The sequence below is a fragment of the Bos grunniens genome, chromosome 10, assembly GCF_055505025.1.
Source record: "Bos grunniens cultivar Pamir isolate PY7600 chromosome 10, Bosgru_T2T1.0, whole genome shotgun sequence".
In the NCBI taxonomy this organism is placed as follows: Eukaryota; Metazoa; Chordata; class Mammalia; order Artiodactyla; family Bovidae; genus Bos; species Bos grunniens.
This window is the reverse complement of record NC_141174.1, coordinates 85696831-85719662: the sequence shown is the minus strand read 5'-3', so window position 1 is coordinate 85719662 and position 22832 is coordinate 85696831. Positions and strand designations below refer to the sequence as shown.

Below are 22832 nucleotides of genomic sequence, written 5' to 3'. Positions count from 1 at the left end.
TTGCCATTTCCTTCTCCAGGGGATTTTCCCCACCCAGGGATCAAACCTGGGTCTCTCATGTTGGAGGCAGACTCTTTACCAACTGAGCCACCAGGGAAGCCATCAGTCAAATATTTACTGGGATTATAATCTGTACCAGACACTGTGCTAAGTGACAATTTGTACTCAGTGGTAGGTCTCTCTAGTCAGCACATCACTATCCAAAATTGGCCTTCCTAAGACACCCTTTTGTCTTCCTAAGACACCTTACTTTTCAGTCCCTAAAATTTGTGCCACCTTGTGGACTGTAAAGGTCTGAATGGGAGCGTGATTTGCAGGTAGATGGTTCTGAGGGTCTAGGTCAAGCCTGGAGGGGTGTTGTCTATGTTGATGATGGCCCCTTGACTCAGCTGTAGCACGGAGCAGTAGGGAGGAGGAGGTGTGAAGGATGTGTAGTGCTATTTTTAGGTGGGGTCTCACAGCGCCCAGTATCACCATGATATTAATTCAAAGAAAACAGTCCAGAAAAACAAAAATAAAAGCAATTCCAATCTAGATTGCATTTCTCATAGGGCACTCGAGGAGAGCTACATGGTGACCCTTCTGAAACATGGTGACCCTTCTGAAACATGGTGACCCTTCTGAAAATCCCACTGCCACTCTTCCAGTCTTCTTCAGGTCAGATCAGCTCAGTCACTCAGTCGTGTCTAACTCTTTGCGACCCCATGAATCCCAGCACGCCAGGCCTCCCTGTCCATCACCAACTCCCGGAGTTCACTCAGACTCACGTCCATCGAGTCAGTGATGCCATCTAGCCATCTCATCCTCTGTCGTCCCCTTCTCCTCCTGCCCCCAATCCCTCCCAGCATCAGAGTCTTTTCCAATGAGTCAACTCTTCGCATGAGGTGGCCAAAGGACTGCAGTTTCAGCTTTAGCATCGTTCCTTCCAAAGAACACCCAGGGCTGATCTCCTTCAGAATGGACTGGTTGGGTCTCCTTGCAGTCCAAGGGACTCTCAAGAGTCTTCTCCAACACCACAGTTCAGAAGCATCAATTCTTCGGCGCTCAGCCTTCTTCACAGTCCAACTCTCACATCCATACATGACCACAGGAAAAACCATAACCTTGACTAGACGAACCTTTATTGGCAAAGTAATGTCTCTGCTTTTGAATATGCTATCTAGGTTGGTCATAACTTTCCTTCCAAGGAGTAAGTGTCTTTTAATTTCATGGCTGCAGTCACCATCTGCAGTGATTTTGGAGCCCAGAAAAATAAAGTCTGACACTGTTTCCACTGTTTCCCCATCTATTTCCCATGAAGTGATGGGACCAGATGCCATGATCCTCGTTTTCTGAATGTTGAGCTTTAAGCCAACTTTTTCACTCTCCACTTTCACCTTCATCAAGAGGCTTTTGAGTTCCTCTTCACTTTCTGCCATAAGGGTGGTGTCATCTGCATATCTGAGGTTATTGATATTTCTCCTGGCAATCTTGATTCCAGCTTGTGCTTCTTCCAGCCCAGCGTTTCTCATGATGTACTCTGCACATAAGTTAAATAAGCAGGGTGACAATATACAGCCTTGACGTACTCCTTTTCCTATTTGGAACCAGTCTGTTGTTCCATGTCCAGTTCTAACTGTTGCTTCCTGATCTGCATACAAATTTCTCAAGAGGCAGGTCAGGTGGTCTGGTATTCCCATCTCTTTCAGAATTTCCCACAGTTTATTGTGATCCACACAGTCAAAGGCTTTGGCATAGTCAATAAAGCAGAAATAGATGTTTTCCTGGAACTCTCTTGCTTTTTCCATGATCCAGCGGATGTTGGCAATTTGATCTCTGGTTCCTCTGCCTTTTCTAAAACCAGCTTGAACACCAGGAAGTTTACGGTTCACATATTGCTGAAGCCTGGCTTGGAGAATTTTAAGCATTACTTTACTAGCGTGTGAGATGAGTGCAACTGTGCGGTAGTTTGAGCATTCTTTGGCGTTGCCTTTCTTTGGGATTGGAATGAAAACTGACCTTTTCCAGTCCTGTGGCCACTGCTGAGTTTAGCCCTGTAACGTTTTCAGCTCCTCAATATCCCACAACACTCTTTTCAATACCCAGCTTTTCTGTCTCTCTTCTTTCTCCTCTCCTTCCCTCAATCCTTTTAATTCTGTAGAGCGGTTTATACACTTGGGCTTCTTATCATGTTCTGTTTATTTCACGCATTATCTAGATTCTCTAAAAACCCAGGAAAGTCTGGAAGCTGACCCAGTAAGCCTACGGATATACAGTTGCTCCAGCACCGTTTGTTGAAAAGGCTGTCTTTATTCCATCAAATTGCTTTTTCATCTTTGTCAAAACCACTTCGGCGTATTTGTGTGGATCTATTTCTCGGTTGTCTGTTTTGTTCTATTGATACAATATGCCTATCCTTCTGCCCTTATTATATAGCCTTGATTACAGTGGCTATATAAGTCTGTAATCTGGTATATCGATTCCTTCCACTTTATTCTTCTTTCTCAAAACTGTCTTAGCTGTATTAGTTCCTTGCCTTTTCAAATAAATTTTAGAATAATCTTGTCTACAAAAAAATCTTTCTGAGATTTTTTTTTCACTAAGTCATATCCAACTCTTGCTACCCCATGGACTGTAGCCTGCCAAGCTCCTCTGTCCATGGGATTCTCCAGGCAAGGATACTGGAGTGGGTTGCCATTTCCTTCTCCAGAGATTTTAATAGGAAGTGTGCTAAACATATATACCAGTTTGGAAGAATTGAAAGTTTATTGAATCTTCCTCTTTCTGGGAGAGATTGTATAGAATTGGTGTCAATTCTTCTTTAACCATTTGGTAGAATTCTCTTGTGAATCCATTTGAGTCTGGAGATTTTTTTTTCTTGGGAATTAAAAATAAATTATGGATTCATTTTCCTTGAATAGTTTTAGGTTCACTATTCAAATGATTTATTTAATATTAGGTGGATTGTGGTAGTTTGTATTTTTTAAGGAGCTGGTCCATTTCATCTAAGTTATCAAATTTATTTACATAGATTCATTGTAGTATTCTCTTTATGCTTTTGATGTCTGTAGGTGTGTAGTGATATCTCTTTGTTTCATTTCTGATTTTGGTAATTGGTGTTTTCTCTCTCTTTTTCTTTGTGAATTTTTCTAGAAATGGTAAATTCTATTGATTTTTTCAAAGAACCAGCTCCTTGTTCATTCATTTTCTCAATTTTTTTCTGTTGTCAGTTTCATCAAATTTACTCTTACATTTATGATTTCCTTCCTTCTACTTGCTTTGGGTTTACTTTACTCTTCGTTTTTCAGTTCTTGAGGTGGGAGCTTAGATTACTGATTTGAGACTTTCCCTCATTTCAAATGACAGCATTAAGTGCTACAAATTGACCTTTTGGTATGGCTTTAGCTGTGTCCCCCCAGTTTTGATATGTTATATTTTCATTGAGTCCCATGTATCTTTAAATCTCCTTTGAGACTTCCTCTTTGACTTATGGGCTATTTAAAAGGGGCTTCCTTAGTTTCTAGATGTTTGGAGATTTTCTTGTTATTTTTCTGCTACTGATATCTAGTTTGGTTTCATTATAGCTGGAGAACACACTGTGTATTTTCTCAGTTGTTTTGCTTTTGAGGTTTATTTTTTTAGCCCAGGATATAGTCTATCTTGGTATATGTTCTGTGGGCAACTTGAAAATAATACTTAGTCTGCTCTTGTTGAGTGGAGTGTTCTATAAAGGGTGGTAAGAACCTGTTGGTTGACAGTCTTGAGTTCTATATTCTTGCCTGTTTTCTGTATATAATTAATATATATTATTGAGAGGAGGTATTTAAGTCTTGTTACAATTGTGGATTTGACTATTTTACCTTTTAGTTCTATCAGCTTTTGCTTCAGATAGTTTGCATCACTGGTTTTTGGTGAATTCACATTTAGGATTTCTATGTCTTGTTGGTTTTATAATGTTCTTCTCTTGTCTCTGGTAATTTATTTTTGCTCTGAACTCTACTTTGGTGGTGGTGGTGGTGGTGGTTTAGTCGCCAACTTATGTCTGACTGTTGCAACCCCATGGACTGTAGCTTGCCAGACTCCTCTGTCCATGGGATTTCCCAGGCAAGTATACCAGAGTGGGTTGCCATTTCCTTCTCCAGGGGATCTTTCTGACCCAGGGATCGAACTTGCATCTCCTGCATTGCAGGTGGATTCTTTACCACTGAGCCACTAGGGAAGCCCAAAGTCTACTTATCTGATTATTAACATAGCCCCTCCTACCATCTTTTGATTAATGTTTGCATGATGTATCTTTTCCTTCTTTTACTTTCATCCTGCCTATGTTATATTTGAAGTGAGTGTGCTCTGGTAGCATTTGGTTGGGTCATGCTTTTTAATTCACTCTGCCAATCTCTGTCCTTTAATTGGTATATTTAGAACGTTTATATTTAATTACTGATATTTCAAGGTTTAAATTTTATATTTTCTGTTTCTTGTCTATTTTCTTTTCCCTGACTTTATATGAGGTATTTGAACGTTTCTTAGAATTCTGTTTTGGTTTACCTGTAGTATCTTGATCAGATCTCTTATAGCATTTGAGTGGTTGCTTTCAGTATTACATTATATATGCATAATATATCACAGCCTATTGGTGTCATCATTTTTCTCATCCAGTGAAGTGGAAAGTTTACCTCCTTTTACATCTTTTTACTCTCTCCTATTTTAAATTGTTTTGTTTCCTCTCCTGTCATTTAAAACCACATCAAATAGTGTTATAATTGTTTCTCTGACAAATGTAATTTAGAAAATCTGGTAACAGAAGGAAAGCCTTTTTTTTTTTTTTTTTTTTTACCCACACTTATGCTCAGTGTTCTTTATTCCTTCCCAGTGATCCAAGTTTCCTTCTTTTATGGTCTCCTTTGGACTTAGAGAAATTTATTTCTTCCTTCCTTCTCTTCCTTTCTTTTGAGTAGGCATGTTGCAAACAAATGCCCTTTATTTTCCTTGATCACTATGCATCTTCATTTTCTAAGGATATTTCTGCTGAATATAGGATTCTGCGTTGGTCTTTTTTTTTTTTTTTTTCCTTCAGCAGTTGAAGAACATTGTGCCACTTTTTCTGGCTTCCGTGGTTTCTGATGAGAAATATGTTGTTTAAATAGTTTTTCCTATGCAACTGAAGTGTCATTTTTCTCTAACTGCTTTCGAGATTTTGTTTTTACTTTCCAGAGTCTTGGCATAGGCTTCTTTGACTTTGTCCCATTTAAGGCTTACTAGGATTTGGGATGGAGAAGGCAATGGCAATCCACTCCAGTACTCTTGACTGGAAAATCCCATGGACGGAGGAGCCTGGTGGGCTGCGGTCCATGGGGTCGCTACGAGTCAGGCATGACTGAGCGACTTCACTTTCACTTTTCACTTTCCTGCACTGGGGAAGGAAATGGCAACCCACTCCAGTGTTCTTGCCTGGAGAATCCCAGGGACGGGGGAGCCTGGTGGGCTGCCATCTACGGGGTCGCACAGAGTCGGACACGACTGATGCGACTTAGCAGCAGCAGCAGCAGGATTTGGGAAATTTTCAGGCATCATTTCTTCTAAGCTTTTTCAATCCTGCCCTCTCTCTCTTCCTCCCAAGACTTCCAGGGCCATGAAATTAGATATTCTGTTATAGTCCCACAGGTCTGCAGGGCTGTGTTTATTCATTTAGTCTATATTCTCTTTTATTTTCAGGTTGTGTGTATTATTCTATCTTCCAATTCACCAATTCTTTTTCTCCATTTCCTCCACCCTGCTGTAGAACCCATTCGCTGAATTTTAAATTTTGGTTACTGTATTTTTTAGTTATAAAATTTACTTTTATTTCTCCTTTATATCTTCTATTTCTTCACTGAAGCTATTTTTAAAAAATAATTTGATTTATTTTTGGCTCTGCTAGGTCTTCGTTGCTGCACAGGCTTTTTTTCTAGCTGCAGTGAGTAGGGAGTACCCTCTAGTTGCCAAACTCATTGTCGCTTCTCTTGTTGCAGAGCACTGGCTCTAGGGTGCATAGGATTCAGTAGTTACGGCACGCAGGCTTAGTGGCTCTGCGGCATGTGGGATCTTTCCAGATCATGGATCAAACCTGTGTTTCCTGCATTGGCAGGCTGATTCTTCAGTACTGAGCCACAGGGGAAGCCTAAGGATATTTTTTCATGTCTTTCAGGCATGTTCATAATCTCTCATTGAAGCATTTTATCATAATTGCCCTCAAATCTTTGTCACAGATAATTCTCACATCTTTGTCATCTTGGTGTTGGCATCTATTGATTGTTTTTTCCGTGAAACTTGAGATCTTTTTTGGTATGATGAGTAAATGTTTATTAAAATCTGGATTTTTTGTATTATGTTATGAGACTCTGGATCCTACTTTAAGCCCTCTGGTGTGGCTGAATGTTTTGGACACCACTCCAGCCAGGGCAAGGTGGGAAGACACCTGCCCTGAATAGTGGGGAAGAAGTCCAGATTCTGCACTCAGCTTCCATTGATATGTGAGGGGGAGCCCCATCACCCGTGCGTGGGGTTGGTTCCGGCAGTCTTCACTGCTACTGAGTGGTGGGTGGCCGTGTTACCTGAACTCTGGCTTTCCACTAGACCTTCTCTAATACCACGTCCCAGTGGGGAGATAGAGGGAATGCCTTGTTACTATCAAGTAGGGTGGAATTCTAAGTTCCCCACTTGACCTTTGCTGGCATGGGTAGGGAGGGGGGCACAGTTTTTTTTATTCTGTAGTATTTGGCTAGAGTAGAATAGCTAGTGTTTAACTGTTTTCTGTCTTTCTAGGCTGCCCCTTTGGGGCTTCCCTGGTGGCTCAGAAGATAAAGAATCCACCTATAATGCAGGAGACCTGGGTTCGATCCCTGGGTTGGAAAGATCCCCTGGAGAAGGAAATGACAACCCACTCCAGTATTCTTGCTTGCAAAATCCCATGGACAGAGGAGCCTGGCAGACTGCAGTCTACGGGGTCTCAGAGTCAGACACAACTAAGCGACTAGCACTTTCAGGCTGCCCTTTTACTTGTCCTGTGACAAGAGAACAAGATTTTGTTGGGACTTTTTAAAAATATGTGGTCATTGGAGTTTCTGGGTTGTTGGTTTCTTCAGCTCCAAGTCTGGGATGTATGAAACACAACAAAAATCCAGGGAAATCATCAGTGTGTAGTTCCCGGGGCCATGGTATCCTTAGCTGGTCTGCTTTGGTCTGTCCACCTCTCAGCGTCTGCCTGTGATTGTTTCATATGTAACATCCAGGGATCCAGCTCAACTTAGCATGAGGAATAGGGGAAAGCGCGTCTGGTTCATCTTCTGGAACTAGAAGTAAACCTGAACTTTACTTTTAAGCTGCTGAATGCTTCTAAAATATTGTAAGTGGATGCCTAATACTTCAAGGAGAAAAATGGAGATGTTTCAATTGAAGTGAGGGTGGAGATTGCTGCCTGACCACTAGTTCCTGGGCCTTAGTAGCCATTGAAGTATCTCCTAGAGTCCTGGATGTCCATGGGGAAGGCAGCTTGAAAACCAGAGTCCTAAATGACCCTTCCTTTTCCTACATTCTGGGACACCCATGGGGAGAAATTCCATACAGGAGGGAAAGCTTGAGGACTTTGGGGTATAGGTAGATTTTGGAAAAATAGGAGTTGACTGACTACCTCCCAAATGAGCTGCTGCCTACTCACAGCGGCCGCTTGCCCATTAATACAGCTGGCACTGGTCACCTTCCCTTCCCCGCCCACCTCCTACACTGCCTTCTTGGTGCTTCCTTCGGTTATATCACTGTCGTGTCTGACTCTTTGTGACCCCTTGGACTGTAGCCCACCAGGCTCCTCTGTTTATGGAATTCTCCAGGCAAGAATACTGGAGTGGATTGCCATGCCCTTCTCCAGGGGAGCTTCCTGACCCAGGGATTGAACCTGAGTTGCTCACATTGCAGACAGATTCTTCACTGTCTGAGCCACCGGGGAAGCCCCCTCAAATGAACTACTTTTCCTCACATCCTTGTCTCAGGGTCTTCTTCTGGGAGGAGTCACACTATGACAGAACACACACACACACGCTTTTGATTAATGTAATCAGTACTGTGTGTGTGAGTGATGGACTGACCCAGAAATGACAAGTAAGAGTGATCTGTCCCCCTTGCATCATCCTCTTCAAAAGGACAATTGATCAGAGGATGTTTTACCCTGAGGCCAGCCTGTTCTTTAGAGGGGCTGTTAAAGAGGGGCTGTTCTCTGGCTCAGGCTGAAGGTGGCTTCAAGTACAGGAGCCTGGATGAAGGAGAGAAACTTAACTCATTTGGTTAACAAACATCTTGTTCCTGTTGATTAGTGGGGACAAAACAGTTCACCTATCTTTATAGGAAAGGGAGTGGAATTTGGAGAGTCTGTGTCTGCTCTGTAATGAATAAACAGGGGGACATTATAAGTCCTATCTGAGTCACATGGGGAAGGATGGTGATGAACTATCTTTTCCAAAACACAAAGAGATGGGGGCGGGGCACGGATTTCTTTTACCTTGCTGTTTTCCAGGATCACGGGTTTAGGACAAGTACAACATTTTCAGTCCTGTCCTAAAAACTGAGTCGAGCCCTGCAAGAAATGTAAAACAGACCCAGCATTTCTCCATGAGGACAATTAGGGATCTTAGCAAAGTGGATTCCCTACATGAGCTGCTCTCAGCTAAGCAGGAACTCCCTCCAAGCTCTGTGGGGGTGGGCCGGGGTGGGGGGCTTCCCAGACTGAGTTCCCAGGCGGCTGCTCCTAGCTCAGAGCTTAACTTCCCTCCTCCTATTCCCCCACCCTCCCAGCTCCCCGCCACCCATTTTCCTGCCTGCCACACAGCTGTTTTGCCAACATCGATGCCTGATTATCTTTCAAGTGGCTTCTTGGAGCAGATGTTCCTGGCTTCTTGCTGCATCAAAAACAAACAGGCGCTGTGTTGTCATTTGCTCTCCTGGGGAAAATCCCTCTGCTGCCACAGATTCTTCTGGAGAGGTTTGGGGAGGGCTGTGAAGTCTCTGCATGCTGCTCCTTGCCAGGAATTTGCCTCCAGATGGATGGCAGGGGCTTTTTGGGTCTTCTGAGGTGTGTGTGGCCCCTTGGGGGCATAAGCTGGGGAGGCATACTTGTAACAGAAAGAAATTCCCATGTAGGGGAAGCAAGGGTGGGCCTTGCTCCTGCCACTACCTCCTAATATTATTTAACCTTTTGAAAAGCATAAACACCCTCTTCCCAACTTTAGATTTGAAGGATCACCCAGGGATTGATCCTCAGTCGAAAATCTCTTTTGTTTCTGGTACCTCCATCAATAAGAAAATGCTGTTGACTTGTTTTTCTTTCTTTTTGAGGTTTGTGTTATAAAAGCGATGGGTTTTTGGTTTCTGTTTTGTGAATATGAAAGTCTAATATGTAGTTGAACGTATCTTTTAAAAGGTGCCTGTTTCATCACTTATTGAACATCAGGGTTCTAGGTGGACTGGGCAGCTGCTTAGGGGGTGGTCAAGAAGATCTGTGTGATGCCAGGAAGGCTCTCTTGCCAAACTTGGCTGTCTTGCCAATCTGCTGTGTGCAGCCTTAGCCATTCACTCCTGGGAGGTGGGGCCCAAGAATACAGATCACAGTGGGCCCTTAGCATCTGCACAGTTGGCTGCAGCCTGTAGAGTGCTCTAAAGAGGAGGGGAGAGCCACCTGAGGGAGCATGCTTAGGGAGAGAGATGGGACCTAAGGGAAGTTCTCCACTGTGTGGTCTCTCAGGAGGAGAGGAACATCTGAGGATGCTGAGCCCAGTGGGAGAGAGGTGGGAAAGAAGCCCTGCTGGTATGTGTTAGCATATCTACTCCCCTAAGCCAGAGGACTCCAGAAGCTGTGACCAGAGAGGACAGAATCACATGTGTGAAATGAACTTTAGGGTCTGTCCTCAAATGTTCCATTGCCTTGGATAATAGATCTTGCTTGTTACCCATTCCATGCTCCCACTTTGTGATTGGAGCGTCCTCTTCGTGTCCAGTCCACTCTGGTGTGGCCCAGTACCCCTCCCACCACCAGGGATGTGTGCATTTCCATGTCCCATGGTCACCCTCCTGGGCTCATCCTACTCAGCAGAGCCTGCAGGCTCGGTTCATCACCAGGTCCTGGCACCCCCTCCTCTCTTGGCCTCTGAGACACCACCCTCTCCTGACTTTTCTCCTATTTCTCTGGCTATCTTCTGTCTCCTTTGCTGGCTTCTCCTTCTTGATGTGCAGATGTACTCCTTTCTCAGTAATGGGGCTCTGCCCTCCACTCCTCTCCCAGATCAGTGTTTCACATGTGTTAGACGCCATCCAAACACTCCAGGGTGATTGCTAACCATGCAGACCCCTGAACCCCATCCTTGGAGATCCATTTTAGTGGCCTGGAGGCCTAGAAATATGCATGTTCAACTGGTACCCCAAGGGATTACGATGCAAGTAGTCCACGGAACACGCTTTGATAAAGTTCTGCATTGCACGACTGCATGTATGATTCATCCAGTCCCAAAGCACGCACAGTATTTATATGCCGACAACTCCTCAATTTAGACCTCCAGCTCAGAGCTCCAGGCTTCTGTCTCCGAATCTGCTTAACATCTCTATTTGGACCCAACCTAAGCATCTGAGCCTTAGGATTTAAAAGAGAACTTGGTTTTCCTCCTTAAACCACCTCTCCTTAGCATCATCTCAGGTAATAGAACCACCGCCCCCCGGAAGCACCTTCAGATTGTCCTTTCTGCCAGCCCCTCATCCAAAACATTGGCAAATTGGCAAATTGGAGAAATATTTGTAAACATTGGCTGTGTTTACAAATATTTCTCCAGTTGGCTGCATCACTTCCTGCATCTCTTCCCTTTTGGGGCCACTGCCACCCTTCTCCTAGCCACTGACATCGCTACCTGGTCGACTGTAGTAGATGGCTACACGGCCTCCCTGCCCTCATTCATTCCTTTACCACAGTGAGGAGGAGGCACTGAACACGCTGTAGTTACCAGCCCTGCAGTTGCTTCTCATTACACTTAGATGGAACTCCAAACTCGCACCAGGCCCTCTGATGTCGGGCCCCTGCCTGCCTCTCTTGTTCCTCCCCTGTCACTCTAGGACTTGCACCATGAGCTTTGTTCACATCAATATTCTTTAAGCTTCCTGAACAGGCGAAACACTTTCTCACCTCAGGGCTTTCGTACATGCTGTTGCCTTTGCCTGGAATGCTCTTCCCTGCTCCTGCAGTTGTCTCCTGACTCCTCCTCACATTTTAGGTCTTAGCTTTCCTGACCTCCTCATTATGAATATTATGACACCCATCCTGTTATTCTTTTTTTATTAAAAAATTAATTTATTTTATTTTTGGCTGTGCTTGGTCTTCATTGTAGCGTGCAGGCTTCTCATTGCAGTGGCTTCTCTTGTTGCAGAGCACGGGCCTTACAGTGCACAAGCTTAGTTGACCCATGGCATATAGAATCTCTCCGGACCAGGGATTGAACCCATGACCCTGCATTGACAGGCAGATTCTTAACCACCGGACCATCAGGGAAGTCCTATCCTATTATTGTTAATCATGGCCACCTGTCCATTCTTTCATGGTAGTTCACAGACACTTATATTTTGTAATTGTGTATTTATTAATGCTTGCTTATGTCTTTTTTGGGGTCTCTTTCATCAGACAGTATGTTCTACAAGGGATGGGACTATGTCCATTTTTTTCTCACCTAGCAAGGATTAGCACCCCATAAATATTTATTGAGTGAATAGAGTGAATTTTATTTTACCCAGTTATATTAACATTTAGTTAGCCACAGTCCAGCTGTTCTGTGGTGCTCACTTCTGTTCAGACTTGTTCCAGTGTCTTGCATACTATTGTTGAATTCTATATATTATTGTGTTCTACCCTGGACTGGCCTTTCCGTTCCATTCTGTTCTGGCCTGGCCTAATCTGTTCCATCTGCTTCTGTTCTGTTCCATTCTGGTCTGTTCTGTTCCATCTGCTTCTATTCTGTTCCACGCTGGCCTATTCTGTTCGAGCCTTCCATCGTCTAGTTCAGCCTTCTTTCATTCTGTTCCATTCTGTTCTAGTCCATAGTTCTGTTTTTTCCTCCTTGTTTTCACCTGTGCCATCCTATTCATTTTGGTTCTATTCCATTACATTCTGTTCCAGTTCATTCCCTTTGCTCTCGTCTGAGAGTTTAAACCTCATTTTGACCTATTCCATTTCATTTTACCCCAGTGCTCCCTCGAGATTTTCGGAGTACCTGCTTTGTGCTCAGTATTTTGATAGGAATCTATGAGATTATAAGAGAAGAAAATATCACTCCAGGCATGAACTAGTCCCTCTCAGGGGTGAGTGAATGGGAAAGAGGGAAGAGATGGCCATAGGGATCGAAGCTGACCCACGATGGAGAGCGTTCGGAGGATGCTGACACAGAGAAAGCAGGGAATGGTCCTGGGGGCAGTGATACACTGAGGACACCGGCCTGGGAAACTTAGGAGGGAGCCTAGGGTTAGGGCAGGCGGAGGGTGCTGAGTAATGTGAGATAAAGGGGCTAACCCAAAGGCCAGTTAGTCTCCTCCCATGACTCGATCTGATACTTAGATGTTTTCCAGCAAGAGAACTCCCGTAGTTTGGCGATGGTGACTGGGACACCATCTATCCCGCGGACACCAGGAGAGGCAGGGTGGGTCCTGTGGATGAGAATTCTTGGGTAAACTGACTAGCCTTTCTGATTCTCAGTTCCCATCTCTGTGAATTCAGGACAATCACCCTCACCTTGAGTTTTGTGAGGATGAATAGCCTCTACTCCTGTGCAGAGGGATGGGCAAGCATTCAGCACTGCACCTGGCCCATCGTAGGCGCTCAGTAAATGCTTGCTCTCTTCCACCAGTCCATCCCAACTCTACTACATTAGTGCTGAGCCTCACTTTCCCCAACAGTGAAATGAGGACCATGTGAAACAAATATGAGGTATCAGGTACTGTAGAGTTACTATTGCTTGGAGTTGGAAGGAACTAGATACATAACCAATGTTTGTTGATCAAAGGATTGATTGTGTTGATATCAAAAGCTCCCTTACACCCACCATGATGACACTTAGCACAGGGATGGGAAGACTAGGAGCTTAATAAACACCTTTGACTTGAAGCCAATGCTGAAAGAACCTGGAAGAGTGGCAGATGGGTAACACCCTTTCCAGTGCAGCCCAGACAGGGGGATGCTGGGGATGAGCTGATGAAATTCACACCAGACCTCCAAATATATTCAGAATCAGGGAATTAGGAGACAACAGAGGAGGCTGCCAAAAAGAATTTATCTCTGAAGTGGAGCTTGGGGAATAGCACTAATATTTTCGGAAATTGAAACTCCAACCATGAAATTGCCTATCATTTATCATACATGGTCTCTCAAAGGGGAAACGGAAAAGTGTTTAGTCTTATTGCTTTTTAAACACATGATTGCTGAGCACAGTCATCCGGGCTGTGGTTTTAAGAGATGATGTGTCTGAAAATGTCCGGCAAGGAAGCCTGTCCAACCTACCGTGGGGCTCCTCTCTGCACACTCTCCTGTGTCAAGAGGCCTGAGCTGTGCACACTGAGGGTCCCACTCACGTGGGCTTGAGCAGCTGGGTGTGCTCAAATTCTGACATGCGTAGAGACCCCCGGTCTTCTCAGATCTTCCCCAGATCCTTCCTAATGCCCAATCATCACATCACTGTTAAAGTTATTAATGCTTGAATACCTTGAAAGGGACCCACGTTTGTTTCCTCTTCTACCTATATGCTGAACTGATGGCCAAATTTCTCTCTTTTCCCTAGGCCCATCAGGGGTTTTGGACCCCTACGTGCAGCTGACCCCTGGGCCTCTCCATCCGAAGCATCCACACTCTCATCAGATGCGGCATGCTTGGCTGTCGATACCATCTTCCCAGGTAAGTTGTTCAAGGCCATAAGGCTGGAAGTGAAAGTGTGAGCTCCTTACCCAGGTCCTCTGGTGTCCAGCACCAGGTTCTTTCTTCTGAACAGGGAAGGGGCCTAGGACGATGGCGTACCCTGACCGAGAGTCAGAGGACGTGATCTCTTGCTCTTGCTCTGCACCACACTGCTGCCTCCTGCTCTAGTACTTGGATGGGCCCTGGGGAAATCGAGGTGCTTGTGAGGTAGTGTTTCCTGGGACTCTACCCCCATCCTGCCCACTGCAGTCTTGCCCATGACCTTGAACACCATCTCTGTGTTGATGGCATGCAGACTCCCACCGCTCACCAGACCTCTCCCCGGAGCTTGGGAGCAAGTTGCCAGCTGCCTCCTGGATGGCTCTGGAAATTCTAGGGGCACTGAGTGAACACGCTTTTTGGGGAATTCTAAATCCCACCCTGGAGATCATCTAGACCTTATTAACTTGACTCCCCCCAGAAAGGCTTTCCGGAGTTAGGTTTGATTGATTTTCCCCTTAGATTTCTTCAAGAATCACCGCCACAAGTGGCTATGTAATGAACACGTCCGTGCACACTGTTAGTCTTCTACCTTTGTAGAATAAATTGTCCTTTACTCTCTGAATGCCTCTGGTAAGAATTTTCAAGGCACATGTCTGTTATAACCAGCCCTGGCCAGAGATGGGAGTGGGTAGACTTGATATCTCCTGAAATACTTTTCAATAAAAATCTGTAGTATTTTTTCATTCATTAAACAGCAAGATGTAAAAGTTTCCCTTTAAGTCTTGGTTACTAGGAAGCTCACAACTTAAAGAAATATTCAGTTCTAGTAATTTTATTAGCCCACACTGTCATACCTATTTTCTGTCTTTCTGTACATTTTAAGAATTATGGTAAAACAGGCACAACATAAAATTTACCATTTAAACCATTTTAAAGCACACAGTTCAGTAGCATTAAGTACATTTATACTTGGTACAACCATCACCACCATCCATCTCCTGAATTCTTTTCATGTTCGTAAACTGAAACCCATACTCATTAAACAATAACTCCCCATTCCCCATTCTCCCCTGACCCTGGCCACCAGCATTCTTCTTCCTGTCTCTGAATTTGACTACTCTAGGTACCTCGTATTAATGGATTCATACAATATTTGCTCTTTTGGGACCAACTTATTTCACTTAGTGTAATGTCACAAGTGTAATATCTATGTGGTCAAGGGTCAGAATTTCCTTCCGTATTAACGCTGAATAATCTTCCATTGTGTGGACATACCACATTTCCTTTATCCACCCCTCCATGCACTGATGGACACTTCCATCTTTTGGCTACTGTGAGTAATGCTACTATGGACCTGGGTGTACGAGTATCTGTTCAAGTTCCTGCTTTTATTTCTTTTTTGTCTGCATCTGCACGTGATTCTCCATTTTCTATTTCAATAGCTGCGTTGACTCTACTCCTACTGAGAGAAGAAACAAACGCACCTAACCTGTATTGAGCAGCATAGCACCCGTGGCCCGGTTCTAAGTTCTTTATGTTTTATCTTCTGATCCATTGTCATCTCTACAGTTGAGACGTTGCCTCTTTTAGGAAGAAGGCAGAGTGACAATGATAGCAAAGCCATTGACTAACTAATCAAGCTGCTTCTACATTCTTATTCCTGACTCACGCCTCAGCTGGGAGCTGTGTGACTCCTTCCACACCATCACTTGATGGAAAGTGCTTTGCCAAAGGTCACCAGTAACACCATACTGCCAAATCCAGTGGAGGCTTCTGGTCCTTCTTCATTTACCATTGATATATTTAAAAATTCATTTGTTTTTTGCTGGGTCTTTGTTGCTGTGCAGGGGCTTTCTCTAGTTGAGATGAGCAGGGGCTACTGTTTATTGCAGAGCACAGACTTCGCATTGCAGTGGCTTCTTTGCTGCAGAGCTTGGGCTGTAGAGCACGTGGACTCAGAGTTGTGGTGCATGGGCTTAGTTGCTCCGCATTATGTGGATCAAACCTGTGTCCCTGGGACTGGCAGGCGAATTCTTAACCACTGGACACCAGGGAAGTCCTTGCCATTGATGTCGACCCCACTGACCACCCACTGTTCCTTCCTCAACCCTCTTCCTGGTACCTGCGATACCACTCTGTCCCCATTTCCTCCCTGGTTTCCTTGTCTCCTCTGTTTCTTTGTAGGATCCTTTCCCTCTGCCAGTCCTCAAAGCTGGGCCCCATGGCTCTGTCCTGGAGCTGCTGCTCCGTTCACTGGACATGACCTACCTAGGTGACTCCCTGATCATCCAGTCACTGTGGTCACCACCCTTCCTTGCTCACGGCCCCCAAACCTCTCTCTCTTTAGTCCTGGGTCCCACCCTGGGTGTCATACTCACGCCTCCACTCTCCAGTCTAGTGCGTTTCTCCCCAAATGGTCCACAGTTAACCTTCAACTCAACATGTCCAAAGTGAGGTTCATTACAGCACCCCCTGCCATTGCCCCTTCCTAGCAAGTGACACCATCTACCCAGCTGCTTAAGCCACCAACCAATGAACCATATTCCAGTTTATCCCTCTACCTTACCAATCTGACATCCTTGGTATTTCTAAAGCCAAGCCTTCTTCTCTATTCTGTCTCCTTTCCCAAGATCAGGCCTCATCCTCCCTTGCCTGGGATATCAGCACTGACTTCAGCCTCTAGTCTCCCTCTTTCTCTAGTCTTGACAATGAACTTGAATTCATTGTCCACAGCTGTCAGTTGGGTTTATCTCCCACACAGAGCTGGCCCTATCACTTCTGTACTTAAAACCCTCTGTGTCTCCCTGGTACCTAGTTAGGGTGAAATTCAGGCTCTGAGGCAGGCATTTACACCTCCACAACCCTTTGTTCCTCTCCAGCCCATTCTTTCTTCTGTGTCATCCCCTGTTTCCCTGACTGTGTGTTAAGTGCCCACCGTGTGCTAGCTGTGAAGGGCAAGGTGAAGGAGCTTGAAGGGCAATGGTGAGAAGCCACTGGCAGTGCAGTGATCACAGCTAGTGCAGGAGGAAGAAAGAAAGAAATAGCGCTAAGTCGTGTTTGACTCTTGTGATCCCACGACCTGCAGCCCGCCAGGCTCCTCTGTCCATGGGACTCTCCAGGCAAGAACACTGGAATGGGTTGCCATTTCCTTCTCCAGGAGATCTTCCCAACCAAGGAGTTGAACCCAGGTCTCTCACATTGCAGGCATGTGCTTTACTGACAGATCTGTAGACACCGAACAAACCGAGAGTCACTCAGTCTGGTCCATTTCCTGATGAGAAAGTACCTGGAGATAAAGAAGCCTGAAAGGAGTAGGGGGAACTCGATTCTGCCTCTGTTCCAGCAGAGAAGGTCAGTCCTGATCTTTCCTGCTGCTGGAAATGCTAACTGGCCCATTAGTCCTGCTGATGATCACACTCTCACTCTGTCGAGAATTCATCCTTCCCTCTCTCCACTGGCTGCCTGATTCAGGCCTTCCGGATTTCTCACCTGGATCACTTCGATGTCCTCCTAATTGTCACCTCTCTTGACCTCTAGCCCACCCAACCCAGTGCTACCAGAGTATCCTTTCTACAACACAAATCTGAAGACTGCTACAGGAAACAGCTCACTTCTTTCTGTGACCTCTGAGGTCCTTCTCTCTTAGGGTCTTTTCCTCTCCATCAGAGCTGCGCTCCCCTCTTCGTCTTAAGCACTGGCCATGCTCACCAGCTCCGAGCTGGGGTTGTGTGTGCACATCTCTAGCTGTAGGGACAGAATACCCAGTGAGAAAGAGGAGACAGGGACTGCAGACGGTCCTTACAACACGTTCTGCAGTGAAGAGGAGCAGGAAAATGGGCTGGGAGCTGGGGACAGGCATGGAGATGGATGGAGTTGGATGTTCGTTACAGGAAACCCTGGAGCAGGTACGCCTTCTGCCATGGATGACATGGTGGGGAGGGGGAAGATGGTGATGCAGAAAGAGGGGGCCCCTGGATACTGGAACAGGTGAGAGATCTAGGCCCTGCTTGCGGGGGTGGTGGGGAGCCCTGGGCAGAGCAGCGACCTTCCTCCATGCATTGAGCGGGAGGGAGGCAGAGTGTGGGTGCAGATGTGGGAGGCCTGCCAAGCATCCTCAAGGGAAGATGAGGGAGTGCTTTCTGATGGGGACCATGTTCTGAACAAAGCCTGAGGCTAGTGTGGGTGAGGATGGTGTGGGGTGTGTGGAGAGGAGAAAGGATGAGACACTTGTTTGGGAGAACAGAGAACATGCACAAGGGCAGTTAGACAGCTAGCATAGTGCTGCTGAGTGGTGGCAGGGCTCTTTTGAGATTTGAGGTTAGGCATTTAGAGGAAAGTCAGCTCTCTTTTCCTCCAGCCGTGTTCTGCTGCGTGGGTGCAGGCACCGAGGAGGGTGTGTGGATTTACCAAGTTTGGGCGTGGCTTCTAAGAATAAAGAAGGGAGAGAGAGGAAAGAAAGTGGCGGCAGAGGGGCAGTGATCCTGAGCCAGTGGTGCTCAGTGTCTGGAGGGCTCAGCAAGACTGTGGGAGTGCAGCCTGGAGGGATAACAGGTGATGGGCGATCATCTAGCAGGAGGCTTGAGGTGGAGATGGTCTAAACGGTGCCATTTCCATGATGGTAAGGTCAAGGGTGGGACACCCATGGGAATAGGTGGATGGGGGCTTCCAAGTGGAGAACAGAGAGGCCCCGATGTTGATGGATGCTCAAAGTGGATGTTGAGTCACCCCAAATGATGCCATTATGGGGGTGGAGAAGACAGAGAGTGAGGGTGTTGTTTAAGTCTGTAATGAATGAGGGGTGCAATGCAGGGTGGGGGTTGTTTCACCTTTCAATGGGATGAAACGGACAGTGGTGAGAGGTAAAGTCTCTTGTCCAGGATTCAGAGGAGCTGGAGTTTTGAGTTGGGAGGGAGGATCAATCTTTTGGGAGGGCAGTGGGGAGAGGGCAGAGGGGGCACCTCACCTCCCGGCCCCAGGTGGTGTGGGATATGGAAGAGAGAGCAGCACCCGCGCTCTGGGAGGCGGCAGGAAGTGGCATGTCAGTGGACAGCCAGGTGTCAAAGTTCAGGAAAGACATTGGGGAAGTGGGGTGTTTGGGATGATAGACCCTGAGTTTCCAGAGCTGAGAGGTGGTGCTCCCAGGAGCTGGATGTCTCAGGGTCTGTGGGAGGCTTAGCTTCTGCTCTGTGAAGAAGGCACCAGCCCCATGGCCCTCTAGCTTCTGGTCGTCAGTAGCAGTGGCTAGCTATGGTCACTTGCTGATGAAATGATAAGGATGCTATGAGACAAGGGTCTGGGCCTGGCTTCACGCTGGCCAGTCAGGAGCTCTCTGATCTTTTGGGACTGATGGGTGTGGGGTGTCCAGCCAAGCAAACCCACCAGTTGGTGGCAGGAGGTTGATGGTCTTGCTTGCTGTGGAAGGCCCCACCCTCCACGCTGTCCAAGTTTTGCAGGTAAGAGCTGAAATGCATTTCAAGGGCGACTGAGCACTGGATGTGCTGTGGCTTGGCAGGCGCTGGAGACACAGGTGTCTGCATAATTGTGATACATGAGTTGTACAGAGATGCAGCCATGGGCTGGGCTGGGGCAGGGGCGGGTACGGGACCACCGGGGTGGGTGGTTTCACCTTGCAGTGGGAAGAAATCTCAGGGCACAAGCCCAGGCAGTTGAAGACTTTTGCATTTCTTTAAGTTAATTCGGCCTCCAGGTCTCTATCCTATTAGAATGGGGGAAATTTAACCTAGTAGCACTAGTTTGCATGGGGATGCCCACTGCCTAACCCTTTTAGTCCCTCTAGACCCCCAATTTTCCTAACAGCTTTGACTAGGAATGTGATACCTGGGGCCCCAAGGGCATGGCATGCCTCCCCTGCCTGCCCATTTTACTGATGAGCTGGTAGAGACCCAGAGAGGCCAAAGGCTGCTTAGCTCTTAAATAGCAGCTCCTCTACCCAGTGCGTCTAACCTGGAGCCAGATCACTAGTGGACAGAGAAGGAACCCACTTGCAGTCAGGGAGAGTGTGGGACTGCGGGCAGGAGAAGGCATTTCTGTTGCTGAGGAGGAGGAAGAAGGGCATTTTGGAAGCAGCAGCAGCTAACTTGCACCTGGGAGGATGGGCTGGACCTGGAGAGGTGAGAAGGGAAGGGCATTCCTGGGGGAGGGAGCAGCGGGGACAGAGGAGTGGTGGGAGGATGAGCTGCCAGGTCAGAGAATTAATTATCTAAATTGGCTCTTTGTGTGTAGCTGGACTGAGGTGCCTCGAGGCTGGTGTCCCCCCAGCCACCCCTCTTTAGACTCTAAACTTAACGGGAGGGAAAAGGACTCTCCATTTGCTCTTCCCTGGTGCCCTGAGCTAAACACACAGGTGGGTTCACTTAATCTTCTCATTGGCACCGAGGGGCAGATGTTTTTGGCTCTGTGGTGCAAATAAGGGAAATGAGGATGGCCAAGGGCCTCAGGATGCAACCTCATGCTTCTCACCACTCACGTGGCCACAACAAAACAGGGGTGTGTACCCCTGACAAAGCACCAGGAAGAGGGGAGAGGGTGCCTGGTAATCCCAAGGGAAGCCCCCAGGAGACTGATGGGCATTGGTCTATCCCTGAGGCTATCCTGAGGGGAACTGTGAAGACAGAAGCTGGGGGGACCTCAGCCCCTTCTCTCATTGAGGGCCATCTTGGACCATGGGTTCCCTCTCCCCCTCTCTAGCAGAAAGGGTTTGGCTGAACAAACTCCGAACCCTCTCACCGCCATCAACTGAGCTAGTTGCGCTTCATCTGTTGCCTCCCACCTGCTTGAGGCTGAGAACTTGCTTCATCCTTGCCTCCCTGGCCCTCCCCAGCCATGGATTAGCTTAAATATCTCAGAATCTGAGATCTGTCTCAACACAGCCCCATCTGAGTGCTGTTTGTCTTAAAATGGGCTCACGGGGACATCTCTCATGGTCCAGTGGTTAAGAATCCACCTTTCATTGCAGGGAGCTTGGGTTCAATCCCTGATTGGGTAAATAAGATCCCATATGCCTTGGGGAAAATGAGCCCACGAGCTGCCAACTACAGAGCCAGTGCACTCTGGAGCCCTCCGGCCACAGCTGGAGAGAAGCCCGCATGCCACATGAAGATCCTATGAGCTACATCTAAGAGTTGACTCGGACAAAAAAAAAAAAAAAAAAACTAAAATAAAGGAAATAAATATTAAAAAAAAACACCTTTCTATTAAAAAAAAGGGGGGGGGCTCACCTATGGGTTCCTGCCCCTTAGGAGCCTTATGGTTCTGAATTCCCCCCTGAAAGCAGACATTCACCCAAAGTACATGTGATGGACCCACTGGGGCTCTGATAACAGGACTGCCTACAGTGTGCACACCCATGGAGCTGTATCCATATATTAGTTCCCATCCTTACACTCTCCCTGCCTTGTTTATCCATTTTATAGGTAAAGAATCTGCAGCACAGAGAGGTTAAGGGGCTTAACAAAGTTCTCACAGCTTACAAGAGGCAGAGCTGGGATTAGAACCCAGAACTCTGTGACTTCAGGCTATATAACCTATCACTAAGATGCCCATCTCTGGCTGAGCTCAAGGATGCAGAGACATTACAGGAGTGCCCCTGCCCGAGGGATGGGCCCAACAGCTTCTCCTCCAGGCTAGAGGCTCTGAGCCACACACCACCAGGGGCCACTACCCAGCAAGGACAATCAGCCCTCCCTCCACCACCCCCCACCCCCTGGTGGTCGCTCCATGGTGCTGCTGAGCGGGGGGAGCCCCCTCTCTGGCTGGAGTCTCCAGGCAGCAGTAGGATGCATAACTGATGGTGATTAGCTAAATCATAACATGCATAAGTGATGAACCAACTGGTGCCAGGCCGCGCTGAGAGGCAGCGGGCACCCCCACCCCCGCTACGCCCGGCCCAGAGAAGCCACCACAGGCTGCCTCCCTGTGTTATCTGGCACATCAAGTGCTGCGACAATGAATATAGATTGACCTTATTATAGCAGCCGGCTGCTGGTGCCAGGCGCAGCCAGGCATCCTTTGCACAAATTAAAGGTGTCAGCATGTAATTTACGCTTCATGGCGAGAAGGGGTGCAGGGGGTTGGGGGAGGCACCGAGGCAGGTAGAAAGCAAGGTGGGCTCCCATCAGGCTTGCACCCGGAGCCCACGCGCCGTGATGGGAGGTGCAGCCCACGTGTCATTTCCTCTGTCTTTGCACAATTTTTTTTTTAGCTATTCCTTGCTCAAGGGGAGCAGCCCCCTCTCCTAAGCTCCCCCCTTCCCACGCTCTGTGTGCGTGTGTGTGTATTTTTCAGCTAAATTACTGGTTTTACCTGAAGAGCGTGAAGTAGGTGTGCTAATTTATGGCTCGGCAGCTGAAGCTGTGGTGCGGGGCGCTGTCTGGGAGGGCTGTAATACGACATCATTTTACTAGCGCACCCCAGAGCAGCTTGACATCTCGAGTTGGGCCTGTGATTAAAGTTGTAGTCTTCTTCCCCCCTCCCTCTCCCTTCTCCAACACGGAGAACAGATTAAACTCTAAGTAATAGATCTCGGGTTTCTTGCCATCCCACTGATATTCACAGTACACAGTTTGACACAAAGAGTAAGTTATACATCACAAACAACAGCCTCTGCTCTTTACCGCCCAGAATTAATTTTCCATTTGCTAAGCTCCCTTCTTCTCCCAGCCCATTTTCCTGTCGAGAGGGCCTCTCTCTCCCTCCTAGAAAAGGCAGAAGAGGAAAAGTCTCAGGTCAGAATTGGGAGACGTAGTCCAGGACAGCTGGTTTAGCCCCGACGGTTTACAGAGGAGGAGCGAGGCCTGGAGAGGGAGGGTGGCTTGCTGATGTCACCCTGTGGCTTTGTGGCAGAGAGGGGGCTGTATCGAGCGTCCTCCCACACCTCTGCCCACCACCCCCT

At 47.0% G+C, this 22832-nt stretch overlaps 1 long non-coding RNA gene across 5 annotated transcripts in view; it reads left to right on the top strand.

Moving 5' to 3' along the window:
- LOC147365252 (uncharacterized) overlaps positions 1-22832 on the top strand; it is a 147666-nt gene that overhangs the window by 71316 nt on the left and 53518 nt on the right. For all 5 annotated transcript variants that reach the window (XR_015135311.1, XR_015135310.1, XR_015135309.1 and 2 more), the window contains exon 2: positions 13806-13918. This is a non-coding gene — a long non-coding RNA (uncharacterized LOC147365252). The remainder of the gene's footprint in view (positions 1-13805; positions 13919-22832) is intronic.